The sequence below is a fragment of the Humulus lupulus genome, chromosome 8, assembly GCF_963169125.1.
Source record: "Humulus lupulus chromosome 8, drHumLupu1.1, whole genome shotgun sequence".
In the NCBI taxonomy this organism is placed as follows: Eukaryota; Viridiplantae; Streptophyta; class Magnoliopsida; order Rosales; family Cannabaceae; genus Humulus; species Humulus lupulus.
This window is the reverse complement of record NC_084800.1, coordinates 18,193,540-18,210,045: the sequence shown is the minus strand read 5'-3', so window position 1 is coordinate 18,210,045 and position 16,506 is coordinate 18,193,540.

Here is a 16,506-nt window from a genome sequence, read left to right as displayed (position 1 = left end):
AATTAATTTTTAGTTTCTATTTGACTAATGAAAACTGGATTTGTGAATTTTGAAAACAAGAAAACAGAAATGAATGAAAATTGCATAAATCAAATAATAACAAAACACACAAGGATTAAATTCACTGTAAAACAATTAGGAATCCTAATCTTCTCTACTATCCACTCTATTAATCTTTAATTCAATTACTACTGAAACTCTTCTCACTGAAATGATAGGCATGCAAAAGTGTTAACTATTCGAGTTAAGAGATAGAAAACTCGACCTAATGTGAATTCCCTATATTTCTATGGTCAATTCAAACAATAGGAAGCAATGAATACAGCCCTAAATCACATAAAACAATTTGATACTCTCGTTCTAAATTGAAATCTATGTCTATTCAATTTTAGCATATTCAAATCTCACTTTTCAGATTTTGATCCAAATTCATAAATCGTATGTAAAAGTTGCGCAATCAATCACATACACAATAAACCCAAATTGAATAGATTTCAGATGAAGAAGAAATAGATAAATGCATTAAATCATAACAGAGTTTCAAGAGAGTCAATTAGAAAACCTAAACAGAATTTAGTTCATAAACATCACTAAGAAATCCATAAATCTGAAATTAACATAAACTAAAAAATAAAAAGAGAAGAAAAGAAACTCTAAATGATAGATTCACTTCTCAGCCTCCTCTCCCAGTCTAGGTCTGCAAAAAGTGCTCATTTTCTCTCCTTAATCGTAATTTAAACCTAATTAGCGATTTTTTAAACATGAAAGGACCAAAACTCCCTTAATTAAAAATCTGCGTTTTTCTCATTTGTAGACATATCCTGTGCTTGCAGGATGTCATTCCTGTGGTCGCAAGAATGCTCTAGAAATGCAAAAACTTCTCTGGAGTTGCAGCCACAAGACACACTTCTTGCAATCACAGGAAGTGATCTGAAACACCGTTTTCCACCAATTTTTGTCATTTTGTCGATTTTTCCACCATGTTTCCACACCTAAGTCACCTAAGCCCTTCGACACCTGAAAACATACGAAAACTAGCGTAAAATAGAACAAAACAAAACAAACACCTAATACTTTACTTGAAAAACACATAGATAAATGAGTCTAAAACTCATTTATCAATACTTCTGGCCATCGATGAACGAAGACTCGGTGGAATTCATGCGGAGGTGCGACAAGTGCCAGAGGTTCTCCAAAATTCCACGAGAAGCCCCTAATGAGCTAAAACAGATGCAAAGTCCGTGGCCGTTTGCAGTCTGGGGTATAGATTTAATCGGATCTCTGCCCACTGGAAAGGGTGGTGTCAAATACACTGTGGTTGCCGTTGATTACTTCACAAAATGGGTCGAAGCCGAGCCACTCGTAACCATAACGACCAAGAAAGTGTTAGATTTTGTGATTAAAAACATTGTGTGTCGCTATGGATTGCCAAGAAAAATTGTCTCAAACAATGGCAAGCAGTTTGATAATGATCTGTTCACGTATTTTTGCGAACAACATGGAATTATCAAGAGCTTTTCTTTAGTCGCTCATCCTCAAGCAAATGGACAAGTTGAAGCAGTCAATAAAACGCTAAAGGATACTCTGAAAAAAAGGCTTAAGGAAGCAAATGGGGCATGGCCAGAGCAATTGCCTGAAGTCCTTTGGTCGTATAGAACTTTCCATCGAACAACAACATGACATACTCCATTCTCCCTAGCTTATGGATATGAGGCTATGTTACCTGTTGAGTTAGATCCCCCATCGCATTAGAGAATGACGTACGATCAAGGCTCTAATAGCCAGCTATTAATGGAGTCCCTGGATTTGATCGATGAAAAGCGTGAGCAAGCCCAACTTCGAGTAGCAGCTTACCAGCAAAAAGTCACCCAGTATTTCAATTCTAAAGTACGCGAAAGGAAATTCAATGTCAGAGATCTAGTACTTCGAAGGGTTTTCCTTAACACCCGCGACCAGGCTGCTGGAGTACTCGAACCTAATTGGGAAGGGCCATACCAGATTGAAGAAGTCCTCTATACAGGCACCTATAAACTTGCTCGCTTAAATGGAGATCTCATTTCTCGCTATTGGAATGGAGAAAACCTGCGCAAGTACTATCAATAAACAATTCTTCTTAAAGAATTGGCTTGTATTAATTTTACTTTTTACAAGTTATGAAAAAGGGTTGGTCATTTTATATGACTGATCGCTTATAAGTGTAAGATCATTTCGGTGATCACTCGTACAGACATGATTTGTCCATTTATTACGATAAATATAAGGGATTGTGCGCAGCCAATCATTCTTGCCAATTATTGTATTTATTACAAGTATTTGCTCATTACGTGTGTTGTTTTGTTGTATTATCGTTTTAAATTCGTTGCTCCGAGTAGTAAAGTTCAAACAGGTTTTGGTCAAGACAAGTGACCAAGGACCTAAAACTCCTCAATCACTTGGGGGGCATATAAGGCATCTAGTAAGCAAATCATATCGAAAGGTATGTAAACACACGAGCAAAATAAGTGAAAGCATGCTACGGTACTTAGAGTATTTTTCAAAATTTTGCTATTTTGTTAAATCAATCCAAAGTACTATGCTAAGTTCGGTCATGCGAACAGATGTTATAATAAAGTGTAAATATATTATAATATCAAAAGAGAATTCTTTTACACCGCGAGCAGTTACTGCTCGGATGTAATTGTTCGTTAAAAGGAAAAAAGCTGCCCACATAGCAATTAAAAATAACTGTTTTACATCTCGACCCATAGGTCGTATACTGAAACTAAAATTAAAAGAGATAAGCTAAGATGCAGGAGGGCCTCGCGGGTGTTCCTTGTCAACTGCACCAGCAGCTTCATCATCCACACCTTCAACGCTGGTGGCCAAGGAGATTTCGGGCGAGGTTGGAATCTTCATTTTTTCCTCTTCCGCCAAACGAGCAATGCATCGGGCTATCTCAGTACGCCTCATGCACTCAGGAAGATAGCTGAAGTTGGCCCCTTGATTGTGTTTCTAGAAGGCATAGAAACACTTAGCTATGGCACCCTTGTACCTCTCCGGGTTGGTGGTGTTGGTTTTCTCAAGTTCGTCGATCCGAGCCTCTAACTTGTCGGCCTCTTGTCTGCTCGCGATCAAATCCGCCTCGAGCTTTTTGGCTTTACGGTAATTCATATGGTTAGACTCCTTATACTGGTCCCTTGATTCGACGACTTTGTCCAAGGTAGCCTGCTTCTCCCTCAACTCCTCAGCCAGCTTATTTTTCTCCTCGAGCAACGCTGTGTTTGTCTTCTGAGCCACCTTAAGCTGCTCAGTACATTTTGCTTCAGCGGCCTTAAGCTCCTCGGCGTGCCGTTGTTCAGACACCTTGGATTGCTCGGTGATAACTCCCGAGTGGAGTCGGCCGGCAGTAACGGTCAGCATTGCCTGCGATCAGAACAAAAGTTAAATTGACTAATAGATAAAAGGACCAAGTCTCAATAGGAAAAGACAACTTACACTTGCGAGCTCGTTTAGTGCGCGGGTTAAGATCTAGTCGACGTCCATCGACTCTGTCCCAGCCATGGCCTCTCGGCAATGCTCGTGCCTCAAGATATTTGCCATCCTGTCCTTGAACAATCTTAGGGCGTGACTCGATATGTCGCCCCCTGTGGAAGCAGGGGCAGCTGGCTGAGTCTGGTCAGCTGGAGCTAGTGGGGAAGGGGTCGACCCGACTGGAGCAGGCAGAGTCTGCTACTTGAAGGGAGAATGTAACGACCCAACTATTCTAGACTTTGGACCATTAATAACTACTACTCGTAGATACTAATCCTAAGAAAACTTACATACAAAATAGTCGTAACTTTATTAAAACTGTAAAAACCAGGGTTGAAATACATAAAAATTCAGTTAGGATATGGGATCCTATTGTTTGAAGATAAAATCATAACTTAAATAAATTGGTTACAAAATTAAGCGCGGAAAATACATGTAAAACATAATTGAAAGACTTTAAACAAGTTCATCCTCGAATCATTCACGCAGTTCATCGATTCCATTCTCCCTCAATACACATCCCCAAGCTGCCAAGAACCTTCCCGCCGCCATAACTATTTTCCTGCACATATAAAACATAAAGGAATGAGCCTAATGCCCAGCAAGGAAAATCTACTACAAGCATGAAACATAATCATACACATAAACTATGAACATATATCATATACTATAACACATATCATAATTCTAACCCATGTACATGGTGACTATTGGGGTTTGCTAACTACAACTATAAGCCTCAAACTACAATAAGGTTTGCTAGTTAAGTAACTATATGCCCCAAAAAACATAAAAGTGTTGGGGTTTGCTATATAGCAACTATAAGCCCCAAAACATTAAAGTGATATGGTTTACTATATAACAACTATAAGCCCCACACATCATATATCATAACACATAAAATCATACTAACACTTTTATACAAACATAGCATATATCACATAAGAACTATCCTATTTTCCTCACCAAAATACCAGGATGATGAGAACAAGGTCAGGATTTTGGAACACTCCTAAAAACCATTAATAGAGATGTGAGTATTCTAAAAGAAAGAGATGAAGAGAATGAACTAAACCATTGAGAAAGATACTTACCAACAAGAACCTTAAGTTCAAAGAACTTAGATGCATAACCAAGAATAAAGAAAATTGAGTTAGGATTTGAGTTAAGAAAAACTATAAGAACTTAATGAAACAATATAGAAAGGAACTAAGAATAGGTGTAGCGACCTAAATTTGCTAATAAGGCTTGGAGCCTTGATTAGTGTGCCTGGAGGGCAATAATTGTTATACTGTGTTGATCTATGTGAATTTAAATGATTATGTGATTAGAATGCATGTTTAGATGGAATAAATATGCATGTGGGCCCCGTTTGATTGTTAGGGGTAAATTGGTAATTTTAGCCCGCTGAGGGCATAAATGTAATATATGTGAAATTTATGGTATAATGGTGATATAATTGTGATGCACGTGCCGAGACGGTCCTAGGGAGCTAATTAGTTTAAAAGTCACAACAGGATTAAATACCTGGCTCGGGAGGAGCCTAGGGGTATTTTGGGAATATTATAACTTGAGATTGGGAATTTGTAAGTATTGGTTAATGGTATTTTAGTGGTTTGAGTGACCATTGGTAACCAGTGAGGATAACTACCCTAAGTGATAAAATGGTATATTTGTAAGGGATGTGAAATGTCTAGGATGCCCTTGAGGTTTAGTTAGAAAAGGGAATTAGATGGAAGGGTAAAATGGTCTTTTGGCAAGGATTTAGATAACTTCAGCTGAGAAGAGAAGTCATTCATGTTTTGCACCTAGAAGCTCTTGTTCTTGCTAGAAGTTTGAGGAGAACCTAGAAGGAAAGGAGGAAAAAGGCAGGGAGTTGGAATTGTGAAACCTAGGAGGAGAATCAAAGTGGCTTGAGGCAACTAAAACCAAGTATAGGCCAAGATTTTCTCTGAGGAAAGAATTTATCTCTGTTTTGTTAAGTTTCTAAGCTTGATTGCTAAAGTGTGAGCATGAAAATTGAAAGTTCGTTTGTGGCTGGTTTGTGTGGGAATTCAGTTTGAGAAACAAGAGGATTTAGCTTGAAGGTAGAATTGAGGGAAGCTTAAGGTCGAATTCTCCACTTGAGGTAAGAATTCTAAGTAATTCTGAGGTTTGTTTCTGGTGTGGTTTAAGAATTTTGAAGCATTGTTTAAGTTTTATAAGCCTTGGTTTAAGTTTCTGGTTTACTGGTTTAAACTTCTAAAATTTGAAACCAAAGTGTTAATTATGGGTGTGATTAAGTGTTTGTGCTTGTTGTTGGTGTTTATAGGTTTTGGATTGATTTTGGGGTTTAGGTATGCATTGGGGTTGAATTAGGAGTGTTTTGGTTCGAGGAAAATGCAGGGGAAAACCTAGAATTCTAGGTTCGCGTAGGGGCGTCTGTAACGCCTTGGTTACTCCAGAACAGTTACGGTGAACAGTGAACCGGAAATTTGACTCGCTACCCGAGTCCTTTGGTTAAAAACGTGATCTAGGTACTATTAACAGGTTAAGGTGAAAAACCAATAAAAAGGAAAGGGTGCATTTCATTAAGTAAATAAACCGCTCATGAGCCTTTCAGAATGTTTACATGTAGTTTGTATTACAAAAGAGTCGCTACAGTTCCAAATATACAATCCCCGCCGGCCTAAGCAGCAAAAATAGGGTAAACCCCTAGTCCCTCTGAGAACTCCTTGACCGTGGCAGTCAAGCGGCCCTGTATGTACATCACATCGCCCAAGCTCTCCACTCAAGGCTGGCCAAGCTTTTCCTTTCCTTTACCAGCACCACATAGCACCCATGAGCCAAGGCCCAGTAAGAAAACATAGCAAGACATGATATAATATCAACAACGTTCATAATAACCATTCAGGACTATCAGTCCAACAAATAGGTGACAATAGCCAAAAGTCACAATAATGAGCATCGCTCTCTCTAGCCATGTGACGATGGGGTCACCAGGGCTTAACTGATAGGTGATTTCTTTCATAAGCTTGTTCAGGACAGGTGCATGGTGATTGGTCACCAACATAACCTTCCTCACGACTCTAGAGTCGAAACTATGGACAACGTCCCTTAGCCTTGTGACAAACAGTCACCAGGGTCATATACCTTGGCTATAATCATCTGGTCGTAGACCAGGCAAGCGCTTGTAAGTTCCTCGACCTTAGGGTCGGTCCCGCATTAATGCCATGGAGCCACTCAATGCGTGATCATCGACTTTAGAGTCGGTCCCTGACTAGTCAGTGTCCCAAACAGGTAATCAGCGTTCACTAGCATTTAACATGCAATCTATGTCCACATAAATCAACCAACATGCCTCAATATCAAGCCATGCATGTCATATACCTTTACAGGGTGCAACTGTATTCATACACTGTTTTCTTACCTTCGGTTCGAGCAAGAACAAATAAAAGAGTGACCCTGAGAACGATCGACCTTTTGGTCCCTTAGCGGTTACCTGGTCATAACCAAATTATGGGATTCCATCAATAAAATGAATAATAAAAAGTTTCCAAACCAAAACCTAACCTCCGGGACCTCAAACACTACTCAACCGGGTAGTAGGTTCAATCCCGAGGCCTTAGGCTTGAATCCCCATGCTAAAAAGCTAATTCTGGCCAAAAATGCCTTAAGGGCCGCGGCCCTCCTTGGCCATGCCGCGGCCCGCCCCTCAAACAGAGGCGCCTAAACCCAGCAGCCCCCAAGGGCCGCGACTCACCCTTGCCATGCCGCGGCGCAATGCCCATTTCAGCCAAAACCCCTGTTTTTTCTTCCCTTGCGTTTTCTCTCGGAACCAACCCTTCAAACCCAATTTAAACACCACCCAAACCTCTTTAAAAACACCCATTTAAACCTCCAAAAATCACCCATAACTATCCCTCATCATAACCCAAGTAAAACATCCCAAGAACTCCCCTTGATTCCAACTTTCCATACCAAACTCTAAAGCTGAAAACTATGAACGAAAACATAGCAAAACCAGTAAAACAATGGATAAAACTCACCTCAAACTCGAAACCAAACCCTCTTCAATGGCTGAGCTAGGTCTACAACCTCAACCTCCAAGTTCCCTAGCTTAATTCCACACCTTGAGCTCAAAAACTACAAAGAAGAAACAAGAAAAATGAAGGAAAAAGAAGGTACGGGAAGGAGAAGAAGGGAACTCTGTTTTGGGTTCTATTTCACAGCCATCTATACATCATATATATCCAAAAACACAAATGACCATTATACCCCTAGGTCTTTAAAGGTTTCTAAAGCCAACTCAAGGGTAATTTTGGTATTTTCTACCAATCCCGTTAATCATAATTAACGCTTCCCTTTTCCCGCTAATCTCAATATCCTCAAACACCAATATTTCACCTCCCGTTACCCATTAATGCCCGGTAACACTCCAATCATTAAAACACCCCGAGACTCACCCCGAGCCCCGAGCCCCGAGCTTAAGCCCGTTATGACCAAACCGACATTTAAACATTCCTTGATCGTCTCATGCCAAATAGCTCGAACAAACCCACATCATAATGTGGTCTCAGATTATATCACCAACATGCGAATAAATAATCAATTTACCCTCAACGGGCCAAATTACCATCACACCCCTGTAATAACAAATATGGACTCACATGCATGCGTTTCACATCATATCATAATATAATCAACATATACATGCATTTAATCAATTAATAACATAATTAAGCAAGTACGGCACTCCCGGCCTACTGTTCATGCCGTTAAATACATCGGAGTATTCGGGGCATTACAGCGTCGCGACCCTGTTCTTTGATGCCGCGCCGCAAAGCAACATCAGGCATCAGGAGCTCTTCTGGGCGCCGCGGCCCTCAGTGGGTAGTGCCACGGTGCTAGGCTATTTTTGGGCAGGGGAAATTTTCCATTTTAGGGCTTTTGCCCAGGGGGCTCAGGGGATATTTCCACTACTTTGTTTTGGGAAATTGGAGGTCCCAAGAGTACGGGATTGGTCCTGGGAAATGGTTTTGGATTGGTTAGTATTAAAGAATGTTTTAAATGTGTTGTGACTAGGTTTTCGGAGAGGCTCGGGTTAGAGGACCGTGCTCGTGACTTTGGCGCGTAAGAAGCTCAGGACACAGGTAAGAAAACTATTGTTTTTCGTAGAGCATGAGTTGTTGGGCTCGGCCCTGTATGACTGTGTTGTGGGGTCTGACCCTTTGATTGAGTTTATGTATGCTTAGCTTGTTGATTAGCTTTATCATATATGTATGTGTTGATTGTACGACATGAGCCGTGCACGGTGAAGACCGATAACGGCGAAGGCCGAGAACGGCAATGGGCTGGGAATGGTGATAGGCACGTGGAGTGCAAAGCCGAGTGCGGCAAGGGTCCAGGGCCGGAAGCAGCGTTTAGCACGCGGAGTGCGAGTTGCTAGGTTGAATCCTAAAGGATACCTGGGATATCCTCACGGTATGGACCGTGAATCTAGGGCATGGTAAAGCGCCTGGGACGGCAAGGCCGTATGTGTTTAGCCTGTAGATGGTCTGTTTAATTGATAAGTGTTGATATGCATATGTTATCTGTTTGTGAGTTTTCTTGCTGGGCTTCGGCTCACGGGTGCTCTGTGGTGCAGGTAAGGGAAAGGAGAAAGTCAACCAATCATGAGTATGGGGAGCGTGAAGTGGCGTGTACATGTTTGGTCAGCCTGACTGCCACGGTCAGGGGCATTTTTGGGAGATGAATGTATAAAATTGGATTTGTCGTTTAGTCGACTGTGATTGTATTTTGAGTTGTAAATATTTCTAAATTGTATTTTGGGATCCCAAATGTTAAACTTTTATAATTTTCAATGAAATGAGGTTATTTTCAAAGATTATGACTTTGAGTGTAGCTTAGTCACACTTTTGTTCTAAGAATCTCGTTTAGCGAGTTAATTGCACGATTTAAACTCACTTAGTAACGGCTCTAAGGTAGTAGGGCGTTACAATAGGGATACCTTTGATTGCTTTATAACCAAACTATATCTTGAAACCGAAATACACTATAAATCTTACTTCCCAAGTGTTTGATATGCTTATAATGATAAAGCTTATAACCCCAACCCAAGTGTTTAACACTCTAAAGTAACCTAGCAGCTTGTAGGCTCTGAACTCAGCTTGATGAATGAAGAAATGGCTGGGTACTAGGTCCTATTTATAGAGTTCAAGAATGAAAAGATCTTCATTTAGCTTGAATAAAATAATAGCTTTTTAATTGAAAAACATTTGAATAATCGTTCAGCAGAGGCTGAAGACTCGGTCAAAAAGATTCTAGACTTATCAAGAGGTTAAGGATTAAAATGAGCTCGGTTTCAAAATTGTTCAAAAATCATGCACCATAGCCGATTTATCGCCCATGCTAGGCGATATATTGCCGGGGCTGATATACCCGAGGCTCGTCGAAGTTGTCGTGCGAAGTTACGTGCTTCCCGTATCCCCGTATGGCGATATATCGCCCCCTAGAGCTGCGATATATCGGCATACGCTGAAATATTATACATGTAATTACACTTTTTCAGCCTAATTTGAATTGAGTAAATAGTCTTAACTAAGCCTTTTAAAGATTTCAAAGCTGCTGGCAGACCCTAGGATCTTCAAATATTACTCTTAATAAACTATTCCTCAAAAATACTTAATTTCTCTTAAACCTACATATGACAAGTGTTAATATCTTATTGGGTCTATCTAAACCTTATAGTATAATAAATATCATCTTCATAATTAGTCATATTAATCAAACCTTACGTTATAATTAATATTCTTAAACTATAGGTTAAACTTATAAAATCTACAAGTGTTGCTACGAGTATCCAACTAAGTCCCAGCTTGAACCAAAATCCACAGTCAAAAGCATACTATAACTACTACTAGCTCTTACTATTACTATTACTACTACTACTACTACTACTATCTAACTAGCTAAGTAAAGTTCTTGGACTCTACAGAGAAGGAGGTGGTGTTACATTTGTTGAAGGTCCATCTGCCAGAGGGTCCGCAGTACGGGTTTTCTTGGCCGGAGGCGCTTTGCTGCTTTCCCCGTGATGCCACCTGCTCACCTTCTTCTTGCTCGCAGGAGCTTCAGGGGCTTCGGGTGCACTGTACATATCGAACATATCTTCAGATGCCATATCTGCAAGAAAGCAAGTGCACAAACAGTGAGATAGTACAAATAACTGAGTGTGCTATGTCAGAAAAAGAAAAAAAGAAAATTGCAAGTGAAATACCCGAGCTATCATTACTGGTCGCTACATTATATACTCTACTAGTGTTACACTCACTCTCTGGCATGAAGAAGTCTGAATCTAAATTGGGAGTGTACTTACAGTTGCCGTCCCCGTCAAATAAGTGACAGGGAATTGGCAAACTATCTAAGAGTGAGAGATCAATACCGTTCTCATCCAAAAACTCGTCGATAGGCTCGAGGGATTCAGAGACTTTCTTTTTTCCTTTTCCCGAAGGGCCAGGGGGCGCAGCCGCTCGCGGGGTGCTAGAGGGCTCCCTAATTGTCACGCCAGTTGTTCTCCTCCTTTGAGGTTGCGACACATTTGGGTGCTGCTCGGGAATCTCTTCGCCAGTGGCACTCCCTACCGTGGACTCCCTCACATCCTGGTGAGGTGCCAAAAGCCTGACCAGTCTTAAGTTTGCCTCGGTGACCAAATGTTTGACGCTTTTCTCTACGTCGGACATGCTGGCCAGTAGGGCTACTCGAAGCTCTATTTCTGGAGTAGGGGCTGGTCGTAGCCATGGACATGAAGAGAACTAATTTTCTAAGGAAAGTGAAGATACAATACAAGGGAAATAAACGTTCAGAAAAGCAAAGAAGTTACCCCCTTAGGTGAAGGCTAGGTTGTTGGCAACCAGGTCGGTGGTTAAAAAGTATTTTTGGTGGTACTTTCCTACATTAGACTTGTAGGTAGTCTCACTCAGGAAGGTGCGGCTCGATTCCTGGTGGCAAAAATGAAAGAATCCCGTACTGTCCTGGTTGGGGTTAGATTTGAGATCGAACAGGTAGTTGATCTCATGAGGTGAAGGGACAGGCCATTTTTTATGGCTGTAAAGAATATAGAGTGCAGAAAGTATTTTGTACCCGTTCGGGGTTATTTGGAAAGGAGCGACCCCAAAGTAATTGGCCACTCCCTAGAAGTAAGGATGAAGAGGCAGGAGCGGGATTGCTCCTTCCTCAATATAGAACCTCGACCAGGCGCTGAAGGCGCCACCAGGTAGGTTTGCCCGTTGGTCTCTAGTGGGAAGGAATAAAGCAACCCCAGAAAGTCCATACTTTATGAGGAAATTATTTATCATCCTAGCACTGATCATGCTAGGAGGAGCAAGGTACCATTCAATGTCTGGTTGAATGGTATTACGAAGACGGGCCTGTGTTTGGATTTTGAGGATCAGTGGCTTCGGCTTTACCACTAGTCGAAGGAATTTAAGCCCGAGGAGCAGGCTGATTTGAAGGAGGATTGTATGGTTTCTTTTTATGGGCTTTGGACTTTACTCGACCCATGTTTTGAGGAGGGGTCGATGGATTGTTTGGGAAGACACGAGAAAGAGGGATTTCTGGGATCAGCAGTGACGGTTGCTCCTCATCCTCAAGCAGTTGGGCCAGCAGATCGTCGTCGATAGGCCTCTCACCTCCCCATGGATCTTGCATGAAAATCTGCAAACAGAGAAGGGGAGATAAGAATCTACGGCCTAAAAACTTATGTTTAAAAGTTGGAATAACGCTGCTCGTATATAAAAGGTAAGCTTTTATACGACCAGCAGCATTCTAGCAAAAATATTAAGTTTTATGCGAACAGTTTGGAAAACAGATTAAAAAGTAGAAGTGAAAAGTTTTTTATGGAAAACTTTTTGACTCTGAAAGGGCGGGAAAAACTCAGTTTTTCAACTAGCTTAAAAATCAAATTTTTACTTTGATTTTACGCCCTAAATCTATAATCTCAACTACCAAAACGATTTTCAACCTCTGTACAGCATTATTTCACTACCTTCTCAAACACAGATCAGTATAATTGTCTACCCCGAAGAAATTATTTTTTAAGAACAGTCGGGAATGCTCAAAACTCATAATACAAAACGAAGATGAAACAGGTGTTGTATGGCATCTTAAATGAATAAAGAGGTTGATAAACTTACTTAAGTAAAGGATGAAGCGAGTCTCTGAAACAATAAGTCGAGTGGTTGGGCAGAAACTTCGTGAGACGCTAAAACCGTTTGGGTTCTGCGAACCCAGATTTCCTCCATTTTTCACCAGCCAAATCCAACCAAAACTATCCCAATTTCACCCTAAAACAATAATTCAATCCATATAACAGTTTTAATATCTTCCAAACAACAAAACCCAACTAAAACCTAGATGCAAAACTCATCAAAACATCCAATTCAACACTTGAGCTACAAGGCTCAAGAACACATCAAGAACAACCAACTAAACAGAAAAATTAATGGAAATCAAGGTCCAAAGCTTACCTCAACTGTGATTTAAGTCTCCCTAGCTGTAACTAATCCAATCCTAAGCTTAAGCCTCCAATCTCTCAAGCTTCACCCAACAATTTCCCCTTAATTCTCAAAGAATTCCCTTAGAAGAGTTAAGAGAAAATCAGAGAGGGAGAGAGAGGGAAAGTCAGTTGGTGAGCTGCTAGAAGTGTGTTTTTTGTGTTTCTTTAAGGCTTAAGTTTACTTAAGCTAATCTCGATGCTCGGGGTACCAAAAACGTCCCCCAGGGCAAAATGGTCAAATTCTCCAGTATTCCCTCCTAATCTCGCTAACTCCAAATATATCCTTAATTATTCATTCCCATTACCCGATAACCTGATTTAATGCCAAATACCTAAAATACCCCTTGACTCACTCCGAGTCGGGTATTAAGTCCCGTTGTGACTTTCCCGCTAACTTGCTCCCTAGGATCGTCTCGTGCCGAGTAACCCAAATAAACCCACATAATAATGTGGTCTCTCACATATATCACATATATGATCATATATACAATTATGCCCATAACGGGCCAAATTACAAAAGTTGTCCTTCTAATAAGAAAAAGGGCCCACCTGCATACTTAATATCCTTAAACATGCATAACTAGTTATATTATCATTTAACTCACTTAATCACAATCAAATATATCAAATAAACATATAATTCCATGTATTGCCATCCTGGCCCCCTAATCAAGGCCCTAAGTCTTATTAGGTAATTTTGGAACGTTACAGCTACAGCCTCAGCCAGCAACTCAAGCACCCCAACCAGAGCAGAACGAAGGTATCCAAATGGTGGCTATTCGAATGGAGGATATCCGTACGTGGGATGGCCGATGGAAATTTTTGCACCCTATCCAGCTAAGTACATGGAACAAGTCTACGAGCATTTTTGGAAGCGACACACTCATATGTCTCGTTAGGAATGATAGAGAAATTAGACAAACCTTGTGAAAGATTTAGAAATAGGTTTATTACAGAACTGCCTTCGGGCGAAATCGTTCTATCATCATGAATAGTACGAGGAATACCGATCAAAGTCGAGGGCACAGAGCTAGAAGGAGACCTAATAGAGCTAAAGATCGAGGACTTCGACATAATATTGAGCATGGACTGGCTAGCAAGACATGGCGCAACCATCGACTGTCAACGCAAGCAAGTGATGTTCGAAACCCCTAAGGGTCAAAAACTATGTTTTATGGGAAAGGTTTCAGGACTACAGACACTGCTTATCTCATCTCTCAAAGCTCAGAGTATGATAGAGAAATGATGTCATGCATTCTTAGCAAGATTCATGGATGTGGCACAAGAAATGCAATTAAAGGTTGGAGACGTCCGCATTATAAAGGAATTTCTAGATATATTTCCTGATGACTTACTAGGATTACCCCGTACTCGAGAAATTGACTTCACAATCGAACTAGTACCGGGAACCGAGCCCATCTCAAAGGCACCATATCGGATGGCACCTACCAAATTCAAGGAGTTAAAAACGCAGTTACAAGAGCTCTTAGACTTGGGATTCATCAAACCGAGCCATTCGCCATGGGGGGCACCGATTCTATTTGTGAAGAAGAAGAAGGATGGAATCATGCGGATGTGTATCGATTATCGCAAGCTGAACAAGGTAACAATTAAGAACAAGTACCCACTACCCCGGATCAACGATTTATTTGATCAACTTGAAGAGCAACTGTGTAGAGTCCAAGAACTTTACTTAGCTAAGATAGATAGTAGTATGATAGTATTTATAGCATTATCTTTGTTACTTTGGATTTTTGGTTCAGACCGGGAGTTATTTGGACACTCATAGTAGTACTTATAGATTTTCTAAGTTTAGCCTATAGTTTAAGAATATTGAGTATAACCTAAGGTTTGATTAATGTGACTGATATTAAGGATTATATTATTATATTATAAGGTTTAGACATCAACCAATAGGATTTTAAGCACATGTTTTGAATGGTAATTAAGGATTAAGATTTTTGAGGATTAAATATAATAAGGAGTAAAGTTTGAATGTTATAGGGTCAGTCAGCAGCTTTGAGTACGTTGAGGGCTTAGTCAAGGCTGTTTACTCCATTCAAACTTAGCTAAAAATGTGTAATTTCGTGTTTAAATATTCAGCGTGTGCCGATATATCGCAGCTATAGGGGGCGATATGTCGCAGCACGTAGATACGGAAAACACGAAACGATGCACGGTCGCCTCGGGCATACTGGCCCAGGCGATATATCGCCTACAGGGGGCGATATATCGCCTCCTTCAGCATGGATTCAAACTCTTTTGAATTCATTTCCTTTCAGCCATTCAAACTCCTTCAACAGTCCAGCATCTTGTGAACGAGTCTTCAGCCTCTGCTGAACGATTATTCAAATGATTTTCACCTAAAAAGCCATTATTTTTATTCAAGTAAAATCAAGATATTTTCATTCCCAAACTCTATAAATAGGACCTAGTACCCAGCCATTATTCACCATTTGCTCTAAGTTCAGAAGCTGCTAGTGTTAAGTGAGTGTGAGAGTGTAAACACTTGGTTTGGGGAAAAACTATAAGCTTAAACATCATAAGCTTATCAAACACTTTGGGAAGTGAGTTCTATAGTATTTCGGTGAAGGTTAGATTGATCTTGCAATCTTTGAGGTAAACCCAAAACTCTAGTTCCTTTCTGTATTTTATGTTATTTCCTTTCTCAAAACCTTCTACTCAGTCCCCTAACCTTATTCTTATTTTGGTTAGGGAATCCAAGCTCTTAAGCATATAAGTTGGTAAGTATGTTTTTATGGTTTAGTCTTTCCATCTCTTTCATTTCATCTCCTTTCTTTAGACTCACTCTTTCTTATGGTTTTAGGAGTGTTCCAAAAGTCCCAACTCAGTCCATAATCCCGGTAACTTTGGTAAGGAAATAGGCTAGAATCAACATGTTATGTGATTATGTTATCTATATGTTTTATGTTATTAAAAGTGTTATGATATATGTGTATGTTTGTAGGCTTGGGCATATGACCCATATGACTAACAAGACCCCAAATGGGTTATGGGCATATGACCTACTTAGCTAGTAGGACCCCACTAATCCCATGGGCATATGCTTGTTTAGTCTATGGGACCCCAAGTAATAATGGCCATTATAATAAGTGAATTATGTGTTATGATATGTCTTTACGTTATTATGAAATTATGTTTATGTTTATGACTATGTGTTAGATTTTCCTTGCTGGGCATTAGGCTCATTCCTTTCTGTTTATGTGCAGGAAATAAGCCTTAGAGGTGGAAAGATTCGTGACGCTTAGAGGATGTGTATCGATGGTGAATGGAGTCAAGGGGCCGAGCGTTATTCGATTCGAGGATGTAGTCTTGTTTATGCTTTTATGGTTTCAAATGTATTTTCCGCATTTTCTATGTAACTCTTTTTAGTTTTTAAGTTATTTTTGTTTTAAAGACAATGGGTACCCATATCCTACTTATTTTATGAAAGTAACCTTTGT